Source organism: Cucurbita maxima, unplaced genomic scaffold (assembly GCF_002738345.1).
Source record: "Cucurbita maxima cultivar Rimu unplaced genomic scaffold, Cmax_1.0 Cma_Scf00056, whole genome shotgun sequence".
Classification (NCBI taxonomy): Eukaryota; Viridiplantae; Streptophyta; class Magnoliopsida; order Cucurbitales; family Cucurbitaceae; genus Cucurbita; species Cucurbita maxima.
Genome location: NW_019272072.1, coordinates 108,014 through 118,654, shown reverse-complemented (window position 1 = coordinate 118,654; position 10,641 = coordinate 108,014). Strand labels below are relative to the sequence as shown.

The 10,641-nt window shown below is 33.2% G+C and overlaps 1 non-coding gene across 1 annotated transcript; it reads right to left on the bottom strand.

Annotated features, from left to right (window-relative positions):
- Positions 1–423: 423 nt before the first annotated feature.
- On the bottom strand, positions 424–496 carry TRNAF-GAA. The gene has a single exon. It is a non-coding gene; the product is annotated as a tRNA-Phe (tRNA).
- Positions 497–10,641: the final 10,145 nt, after the last annotated feature.

Below are 10,641 nucleotides of genomic sequence, written 5' to 3'. Positions count from 1 at the left end.
AATTAAACACAAGACCTTCCAATATTCAATCTAATGCTCTCCCAACTAAGCCATTCTAGATAACATAAAAAAATGAATAATCACATGTTTTAGATTGAATAGTCAAGTTGTGCAACTTAGTCAACTTATGCCAGTTGGATAAAAAACGTGCCAGATCTTCCTCTAATTCATTGAGATTGAGATTTTAAAAAGAAATAATCGCTAATGCAATGAACGTGGATCAAACACGTTACCTTTAAATCTTCAATATGACGCTCTCCTCACTAATATTAAAATTCAAAATTCAAAAAGTAAAGGTAAACTTATGCCGGTTGGATAAAAAACGTGACAGATCTTCCTCTAATTCATTGAGTATGAGATTTTAAAAAGAAATAATCGCTAATGACACTAATTTTAGAGTCAAATTATGCAACTTAAACAAAGTGCGGTGAACGTGGATCAAACACGTGACCTTCAAATCTTCAATCTAACGCTCTCCCAACTGAGCTATCCCCGCAATCATTAGAAATAAAAATTTATCAGTATAGGTATTTTAGCTGATTCATTGAGATTTTAAAAAGAAATAATGACTAATTTTCTATTGAATAGTCAGGTTATGCGAAATAGGTGTGGTTAACATGGAGATCGAACACGTGACCTTCAAATATTAAATTTGACTCTCTCCAAACTAAGATATCCCTGCTAACATTAAAATGGAAATTTTTAAGTAAAAGTATTTACGCTAATTAATTGAAATTTTAGAAAGAAATAATCACTAATTTTAAATTGAATAGTCAAATTATGCAAGATTGAACACGAGACCTTTAGATCTTCAATCTAATGCTCTCTCAACTGAGCTATCCACACTAACATTAAAAATGAAAATTCATCAGTAAAGGTATTTTCGCTAATTCATTTTAATTTTAAATAGAAATAATCACTAATTTTTAATAAGATATTCAAGTTATCCAACTTGTATAAGGTGCGGTGAACTAGAACACGTTAGGTATTTTCGATAATTCATTGAGATTTTAGAAAGGAATAATGACTAATTTTAGATTGAATAGTCGGGTTATGCAACTAGAATCAGGTGCGGTGAACATGGATAACAAACACGTGACCTTCAAATCTTCAGTCTGATGCTCTCCCGACAGAGCTATCCCCGCTAATATTAAAAATGAAAAATTATAAGTAAAGGTACTTCCACTAATTCATTATATTTAAAAAAGAAATAATCACTAATTTTAGATTGAATAAGCAAGTTGTGTTTTTAGATTGTATAGTCAGGTAATAAACTTGTATTAGGTGCGTTGAACGTGGATAAAACACGTATGACCTTCAAATCTTCCGTCTAACAATCTCCCAACTGAGCTACTCTTGCTAACATTAAAAATGAATATTCATCAGTAAAGGTATTGGGTACGCTTCTGGAAATTCAACAAAAGGCAATAGTATTAGACCGAGATGCCAGATTTAAATCTCGCTTCTGAAAAATTCAACAAAAGGCATTGGGTACGCAGTTATAGTACGACATTCCACCCATAAACAGATGGTCAAACAGAAATGCTCAAGCAAATATTGGAAGAAATGTTGAGGCCATATGTGATCGATTTAGCAGGAAGCTGGGATAAGTACCTACCCCTTATGAAATTCTCTTATAATAATAGTTGCCAAGCAACCATAAAAATGACCACATATGAGGTTCTCTACGGACAAAGATTTTGATCCCCTATCTTTTGGGAAGAAGGGGGGGAAACGAGAACTATTGGACCAGAGTTATGCAAATTACCAACGCCGCAGTCTAGAAGATTAAAGCTAGGATACAAACCGCACAAAGCCGAGAGAAAAGCTATGCAGATCTAAGGCGCAAGGACATGGAATTGTTGGTAGGGGATCATATATTCCTAAAGGTAGCACCCCATGAGAGGGGTGCTCAGGTAGGGTAAAGAGGGGAAGTTAAGCCCTAGGTTTATCCATCCCTTTGAGATATTAAAAAGGATTGGATCTAGAATCGGGCAATGCCCAAATTTGTCTGTAGTACGTAATATCTTTCATGTATCCATACTACGGAAGTATACCCTAGATCCTTCGCACGTACTGGCTCATGAAACTCTCTTCTTGAGAGATGACCTAACGTATAAAGAAGACACGATTCAAATAATAGACAAGAAAGTCAAAAGATTGAGAAACAAGAAAATCGCTCTTGTTAAGGTCCTATGGAAGAATCATAGAGTAGAAGAAGCCACTTGGGAAACAGAAGGCAAATAAGAACCTTGTACCCTGGCCTATTTTAGAATAAGCACTTTCGATGACCGAAAGTTTTTAAAGGAGAGGAGAATTTGCAACACTCAAGGTCTCCAATAAGAGACCGTGTATAATCCCTACTAAGTTGTATCTAGAAGCAAAGAACAAGTAGAATTGAAAAAACATTGAGAAGAGGCTTAAAAAATTACAAGGGGCTTAAAAAAGGAAGGCTCTGATCGGAGAAGACATTTTTGGCAGAAGATTCATAAAAATCAAGAATGAAATTATAGAAATTCTAGATGTTTCAATGATAATGGAAAATCGGTCTATAAATTATGAATTAGGGTAGACTATTAGGGGCAAGAAGCAAGCTTAATCGAGTACCCAATCGGGAGATACAAGTTTTTTGTTTTCGGGTATCGTGTTCATGGGTTTACCTCGAATTCGAGAACTAGTCCACTGTTCATTTCCAAACTTGTTCCTGCACCTTCTAATTAAGTTTACCCATAAGTTTGGTGAAGGAAAGAGGTCCTCAAAGTGCTAGTAGGTTTTCCCACGAATCAGTCCATGTTAGGTTACCCTCTAATGTTTTCCTAAGCTAAAACCTCAACTCTTAAAGCCTAACCCAAGACATTATGTATAAACCTAAGTTCATCAATAATCCATGTACCAAGTACATAGAACTATGTGAATAACGTGCTAAATAAGTTGCTAGGATCCATACCCATAAGTAACCATTATTTGCCCATAAGTTCTTCTTTTGAGTCTGCTTCTTATTTTGTGTTTGTAACGATTATGTATATGTAACACCCCAAACATGAAGAAAATTAGCTCCCATAAGAATAAGCCACTCATGAAAGACCCAAAGGATAGAAAGGAAAAAAATTAAAGTTTTAAGCAAGAACAAGGGACTTAGTCAATTGAGTACCCTAACAAGTGATTTCAAGGATTGGAAAGGAAAAAGTAAATGAAAAGGGCAAAAAAGTCATTTTATCAATTATCAAAAATCTTTCCCGATTTGTAATTCCTTATGTAGAAGGAATCTCAAGATTCAAAAATAAAGGGGAAATGAACAAAAAACAATGAGGAATTTGTAGAAATATTATGGATTTTTCGAGAAAAATAATAATAAAATATTCGAAAAGTGAAAAATTACCAAAATACCCTTGAAAGAATGGATAATTAGAGAAATGCCACTCCTATTAGAATCAGAGCATCTACCGTGACCATCCGAGCAAAATCCTTCAAACTCAAATCTCAACCGTTGGATCTCCTCCAAAATTTGATATGATCTCAATGAACACGCACGGATCATCACATCCAACGACTAGTATTCAAAGCCAAGGTCGGTAAGGCTATGATCGGAGTTCATATCTCCGAAAAACTATCCAGAAAGTTCGATCTCTAAATAACAAAGATTTTAGAGCTCTCAATGTCGGTTTAAGCTCCTCCGATAAAGTCTGAAGTAGGAGAACCAATACGAAATAAGAATCGAGAAAGGTTGATCCCCCAATCGAATGAAATAAGCATTTAGATTATGGGTCTCATACTCTAAGATTTCTTCCAAATTCAAGAGCAATCCTCCACCATTTCTCTTCGAACATCTAAATAACGAAGATTCTGGAGCTCTCAATTTTAGTTTAAGCATCTCCTATACAAACTGAAGTAGGAGCAACAATACGGAATAAGAATCGAGAAAGGTCGATCCCCCAATCGAAGACAATGAGCGTTTAGATTATGGGTCTCCTACTCTCAGATTTCTTCCAAATTCGAGTGAAATCCTCTCCCATTTCTCTTCAAACATATTCCTACAGTTTCTCAAAAAGATTACCCACAAGTTCTATGAAGAAATAGAGTGTTGAAAGTGCCAAGAAACCATTCCCTCAATTCAATCCGCCATTGAAGAACTTCAAGAAAAACTTGAAAATCAAATTCGAGGATACATGATGACTCGTCGAGCAAGAATGATTCCAATCAGTTTCAGCACCTCCAAGGAATGCTTCCATAGAAGACCACGAAGAAAAATAACCTCGAGAGCGTGCCGAATTGAAGGAAATAAGTTTGAAAATTAAATTGGGGATAAGAGTCGAATTCCTATCTACGATCTCTTTTCCTTCAAATTAAGGATTCCTCTAGCTTCAGAGAAAGAAGTTGAGTAAACTTGATGAAGGAATTGAGAGCTGAAACGTCGTAGAACAAGCTATCCAAGAGATCGAAAATCTGGCGTTTTGAGTGAGTTGCATACTAAGTTCGATTTTTAGAAATTAAGGTCCTAGACTCAAAGACATTTCTCTAAACCAATTCCTTTAGCCTAAAGAAAGGATATGAAAGAGATTCAATAAAGAAATAGGGCCTTGAAACCCCTAGAATCGGCTACCAAATAGAAAAATCCTTTGTTTTTTCTCCAGCGATAAATCAGATTTTGGATGAACTTTGGAAGCGAATATCTTAGGTTACGATCTACAAGAAGGTATGAAATCAATCCCTAACCCTTCCTTGTAACACTCATCTTTAAGTTTCACAAAGAAATCAAGGAGAGAAATGCTGTAAATGTGGCTGTACAGGCCGAGTTTCAGATGGCGGTGATGTGAAAAATGCGCATCTTCTTCCTGTTTAGAGGAAGAAAACGATGATATGGCCAGTTCAACTAAACTATCCAAGTCAACTCAAAATTTGACCTTTTCTTGGGTTTTCTCAATTTTAACCCTATTCCAAACCGATTCTCATAAAAACATTATGGTTTCATAAACTAGACACAATAAGGAGTACGTGGAAGGAAATTTGAAGTAATTCAGATACTGGAAGCTCAAGAATAGAGGTCCTAAACGTCAGCGACGAGGCAAGTAGCCACCTTGGACTCTTTGTTAAGAAATACTTGTAGAAATCGCTTGGATTTTCATATGAACCCTAAACCAAGTATGAATTAAGGATATATGAAAAAAAAAAAAACCTAAAGAACCCTGAGTTAAGACCCTGAACCGATCAAATAACTTGAGATTTAAGTAACGTTAAAACAACCCACTATATGAGCTCCGCTGCCCATCAAATTTTAATACTGAGCATATTATAGTATATTGAGGTTGGATATAAAATTTGGTGGTCATTGAATAAGGATAAGTAGGTAAACCAATAAACGGTGTAAAATGACTATAATGCCCCTAAGGAAATTTACCTTCAGCTCATGACCTAGATGACCTTCAAATGCTATGAAATTCATCAGTAGATCTTATTTTATAAAATTTTATATGAATCCTTATCCCAAGAGGTTATATAAGGTAATGAAGTTTGGGAGTTATTGGAAAACTTTAGTTAGCGAAACCAAGACATGGGAGAAAATGCTATCCATATGACTTTTGCCATGAAGCACGATGTTTATAAATTTTGTAGTCATTGTTGCCAATGTTTGCTGCACACAAAAAAAGATAGGGATATTAAATTTTTAAGTCACTTTTGGAAAGTATGGTAGATAAATTGGGTACTAAATTATTGTTTTCAACTGCATGTCGTCTGAGGTGGTTATTGGTTAGAGCTATTATTTATAAGAATTTTAAGTCATAAATTGGGTAACAAATTATTGTTTTCAACTGCATGTCATCTTTAGATTAATGAGCGGGTTAATAGAACATTACGAGCATTGCTTAGGGCTATTATTTGTAAGAATATTAAGTCTTGGGACGAATCTATGCCACTCATTGTTCCCTTTTTGAAGTTGTTTATGGATTTAATCCACTTACGTGTCTTGATTTGCTTTCTATCATCTAATATTTTTGTGAGTAAAGCAGCCACAAGTAATGCAAATGAGATCAAAACATTGCATAAAGATGGGAATGAGACAATTGAGAAACAAAATTTCAATGTTGCTTCGGAATGAAATCATTTTTCAACCTAGTAACTGGGTTTGGATACATTTTCGCAAGGAGTGATTCTCATCTCAAAGGAAGACAAAGTTACATCCAAGAGGGATGACCCTTATCAAGTCCTTTAAAGAATTAATAACAATGCATATAAAATGATCTTCCATGAGAATTTCAGCACATCCTACTTTTAATGTTGCTGACTCGAGTCCTATTGATGTAGGTGATGATTTTCTGATTCGAGGACGAATCCTTTTGAAGAGGAGGAAGATGATAAGGACCATGGTGTTCCAAATGTTCCAACTATACCTATTACACGATCCAAGGCTAAGAAGATTCAACAAGCATTCATTCTTCATCTACAAAATTGGATACGCTCGGTTCAACTATTATTTCATGTGTTACAAGCTTATTAGATTGAGGAAGAACCATTTAGAGCTTCATAAGTGAATATTTACACGGTTGAAGGAGCAGATGAAGTTGCAAGCATCATTACATGAGTTGTTAGAAAACTTTATTTATTTTTAATTTCATAAAGTTTGTAATGGTAGAATTATCAAATTGACTTCATCTTTTGTGGAGATTCAAGGGGATCGAGATTAAATCCCGGCCACTAACTTCTTTTGTAGGGAGACTATAAATACCCACAAATTATTATGTAAAACTCAGATTTGTGATGAATGAAATTGATCTCTCAAGTTCAGAAGTTTCCCTTCAAAATCTGAGCATCGTCTATGCCATTTATAAGTTTCATGTCATTCTTGTAGAATTGCATGTGAGCCATATAGTAAGCTTTGATATTGTGTGGTTGAGTGAAATTCTCAACTTTCTACTTATTTTTGGGATTTCTTTTCTCCATATTCATTGTAATATATCTTGATACAAACAAGTTTATTTTTCTAGGGAATGTATTTATTAATTACGGTGAACTTTTGTATAAAACGAAGTAAATACAAATGGAGTAACATGAGATAGAAGTAAACATAGTAATAAAAAGAAACTACATAAACTTAAAAAAAGTTAATCCCATTTTACAATATAAATATTGTTCAATGGTAGCCAAGAAGTAGTTTTGAAAACTAAAATAAAGAAAAAAAATAAAAATATTTTTCAAAAACTTAGTTTGGAGGGAAATTTTGCTTAAAATTCAAATGTTTTTTTTTTCAATAAAAGGATAAAATACATAATTTTGAAAAAAAAAACGAAATAATTATCAAAAGGGCCTAATTTTTAACATATCTATCCTAAAGGAATGCATGGACTCTAGTGGCAATGCTGCTTCAACTGTGTGATAGATCATGTGAAGTTAACGTGACAATAATAATAAGTTCTAAAGCACAAAAATATGTGGATAAATTTCATATATTGAGGTGCGGAAAACATATACACACGGGCAACTAAAAATGATAGATCCACTATAAGGGCATTTGGTTTAGTGGTATGATTTTTTGTTTTTTTACAAATTAGGTGGAATGAACAAACAAAAATAATGAGTTTAAAATTACCCAACAAATATCAATTTTCAAATGGAATGGAGATATTATTGTCAATATAAGAAAAATATAGCATTAACGAATTTTCATGGACACGTGGATCCTTACCGTACTAAAATGACAGTTTTTATTGTTATCAAACCAATAACAATTCATACGAGCTAAATCTTCCAATTGATAATTAGGCCAGAGCAAGAACTTGAATTTATTTTTATATCTATCAACATGTTTGCTACTTTTATCTAAAACTTGATCACGGGTTTTTCTTATTTGCATTGTAAAATTATGTATTTCTATGGATATCATTTCTATTTCTAGAATTGAAACAAATTAGAATTCTGAACTCTCACAACTTCTGGGTGATAGGAAATTTTCCCGAAGCAAATCATAATGATTTTTGGTTCTCTTTTCATTAATTTTTTGATTTATTGCAATGGATTTACTAAAACTCTTTTTGTAAGCATAGTCTTTTTCTTGATATCTTTGATTAATTTAGTACTTATTTTTATGAACTAATAAAATACTTATGGTTTGATATATAATAAATTGTCCATAATTTTGTACAACAGACGAACGTGTTCAATAATAAGCTGAAACTCCTTGGGAACTATCATAATCTTCAAATTCATTTCTCATCTTTAAATATAAGATACAGTAATTTTTATGGGATTTATCAGTTTAAGCTAGAGACAATATACATTGATATTATTCATGCCAATTAAGGAATTATTCATGTTAATTAAGGAATTATTCATGCCAAATCATTCGAGAGTTTTTTTTTCTAGGCTAGTATTACAGGAGATTTTTTTTTCTTTTCAATTATTTTATTTTTTTAATTTTTACTAATAATGGAATTTTCATTTTTATTCAAATTTAAAATAAAGAATTTGATTGGTATAATCCATGGATTACTCATAACCAAAGTTCTAGATTAATATAGAACAACTTAGTATTTCTTCCTTAGTTCTCATTTATTTTTTTTTTATTGTTTAATGGGTTGGATTCTTAATTTATTGTGAGATAATTAAAATCTTCCTTATAAATTTTTTCAATGAGTCAAAATTATTACCCTAGGTTTAGTATTTTGATTAGAGATTCTTCTTTGTTATTCTTAATCAAATTCTTTAGTGGGCTTGACTTAGTTGAATCATGATTTATGTTGTCTTTCATTTTCTTTTAGTTTGTTTGAAAAAATATATCATCAATTCGGATTCTTTCTTTTTCAATTTATTGTTTTCTTTTCTTTTTCAATGTTGGTTTAAGCTCCTCCTATAAAGTCTGAAGTAGGAGCAACAATACGGAATAAGAATCGAGAAAGCTCGATCCCCCAATCGAAGGTAATGAGCGTTTAGATTATAGGTCTCCTACTCTTAGATTTCTTCCAAATTCGAGAGCAATCCTCCATCATTTCTCTTCAAACTTAATCCTACAGTTTCTCAATAAGATTACCCAAAGGAATGCTTCCATAGAAGACCACGAAGAAAAATAACCTCGAGAGCGTGCTGAATTGAAGAAAATATGTTTCGAAATTAAATTGGGGATAAGAGTCGAATTCCTATCTACGATCTCTTTTCCTTCAAATTAAGGATTCCTCTAGCTTCGAAGGAAGAAGTTGAGTAAACTTGATGAAGGAATCGAGAGCTGAAACGTCGTAGAACAAACTACCCACGAGATCGAAAATCTGGCGTTTTGAGTGAGTTGCATACCGAGAAGGATTTCTAGAAGTTAAGGTTCTACACTCAAAGAGGTTCCTAAAAAAAACGTTGTAAATGAAGAAATAGGGCCTTGAAACCCCAGAATCGGCTACCCAATAAGAAATCCTTTGTTTTATCTCCAACGATAAATCAGATTTTGGATGAACTTTGGAAGCGAATATCTTAGGCTACGATCCACGAGAAGGTATCAAATAAATTCCTAGCCCTTTCTTGTAACATCCATCAATAAGTTTCACGAAGAAATCAAGTAAAGAAACGCTGTAAATGGGCTGTACAAGCCGAGTTTCAGATGGCGGCGATGCGAAAACTGTACATCTTCTTCTTATTTAGAGGAAGAAAACGATGATACGGCCAGTTCAACTGAATTGTCCAAGTCAACTCAAAATTTGACATTTTCTCTGGTTTTCTCAATTTTAACCCCATTCCAGACCGATTCACATAAAAAACACTATGGTTTCATAAACTAGACACAATATAGAGTATGTGGAAGGAAATTTGAAGTCATTCGGATACTGAAAGCTCAAGAATGGAGGTCCCAAACGTCGACGACGAGGCAAGTAGCCCCCTTGGACTCTTTGTTAAGAAATACTTGTAGAAATCGCTTGGATTTTTATATGAACCCTAAACCAAGTATGAATTAAGGATATATGAAAGAAAAATTTAAATAACTGTGAGTTAAGACCCTGAACCAATCAAATAGCTCGAGGTTTAAATAACGTTAAAATAACCCACTATATGAGTTCGCCTATCAAATTTTAATACTGAGCATATTATAGCATGTTGAGATTAGATATGAAATTAGGGGGTCATTAGATAAGGATAAGGAGGTAAACCAAGGAACGGTGTAAAATGACCATAATGCCCCTATATTATTTCAATATTCACTCTAGAAACAAGGGTTAAAAACTATATTATTTCAAACCCTCCATGGTTGCTTCTACTTTGCATGAAAATGCTTCCACTAAATCATGTTACTAACTAGTTGGTTTGGGTTCGATTCAATTCTTGGGTCCACTAGATTGAAACGACCCAGCTCAATTAAACTCTTGATAATATAAAAATCATAAGTTTCTTAAATTACATTAATTTAAACCCCTAATTTTTTTTTTTTTAGAATGTTTAGGTTTGTGTCTAGTTGATCTCTAAATGCTTAAAAGTATCTAATAAGACTTCTTTTCAAATGAGTGATCTGATATATCATAGAGGACAAAATATTTATTTGTTTCAAATATCTTAGGTTGACCATTCTTTTTTGTCAAGTATTTTGAATATTATCAATGTGAATTTCTAATGCCGATTGAATTTCATTAATAATAATATCCCAAAACTCGGGTAAAGATGACACCAAAATTAATA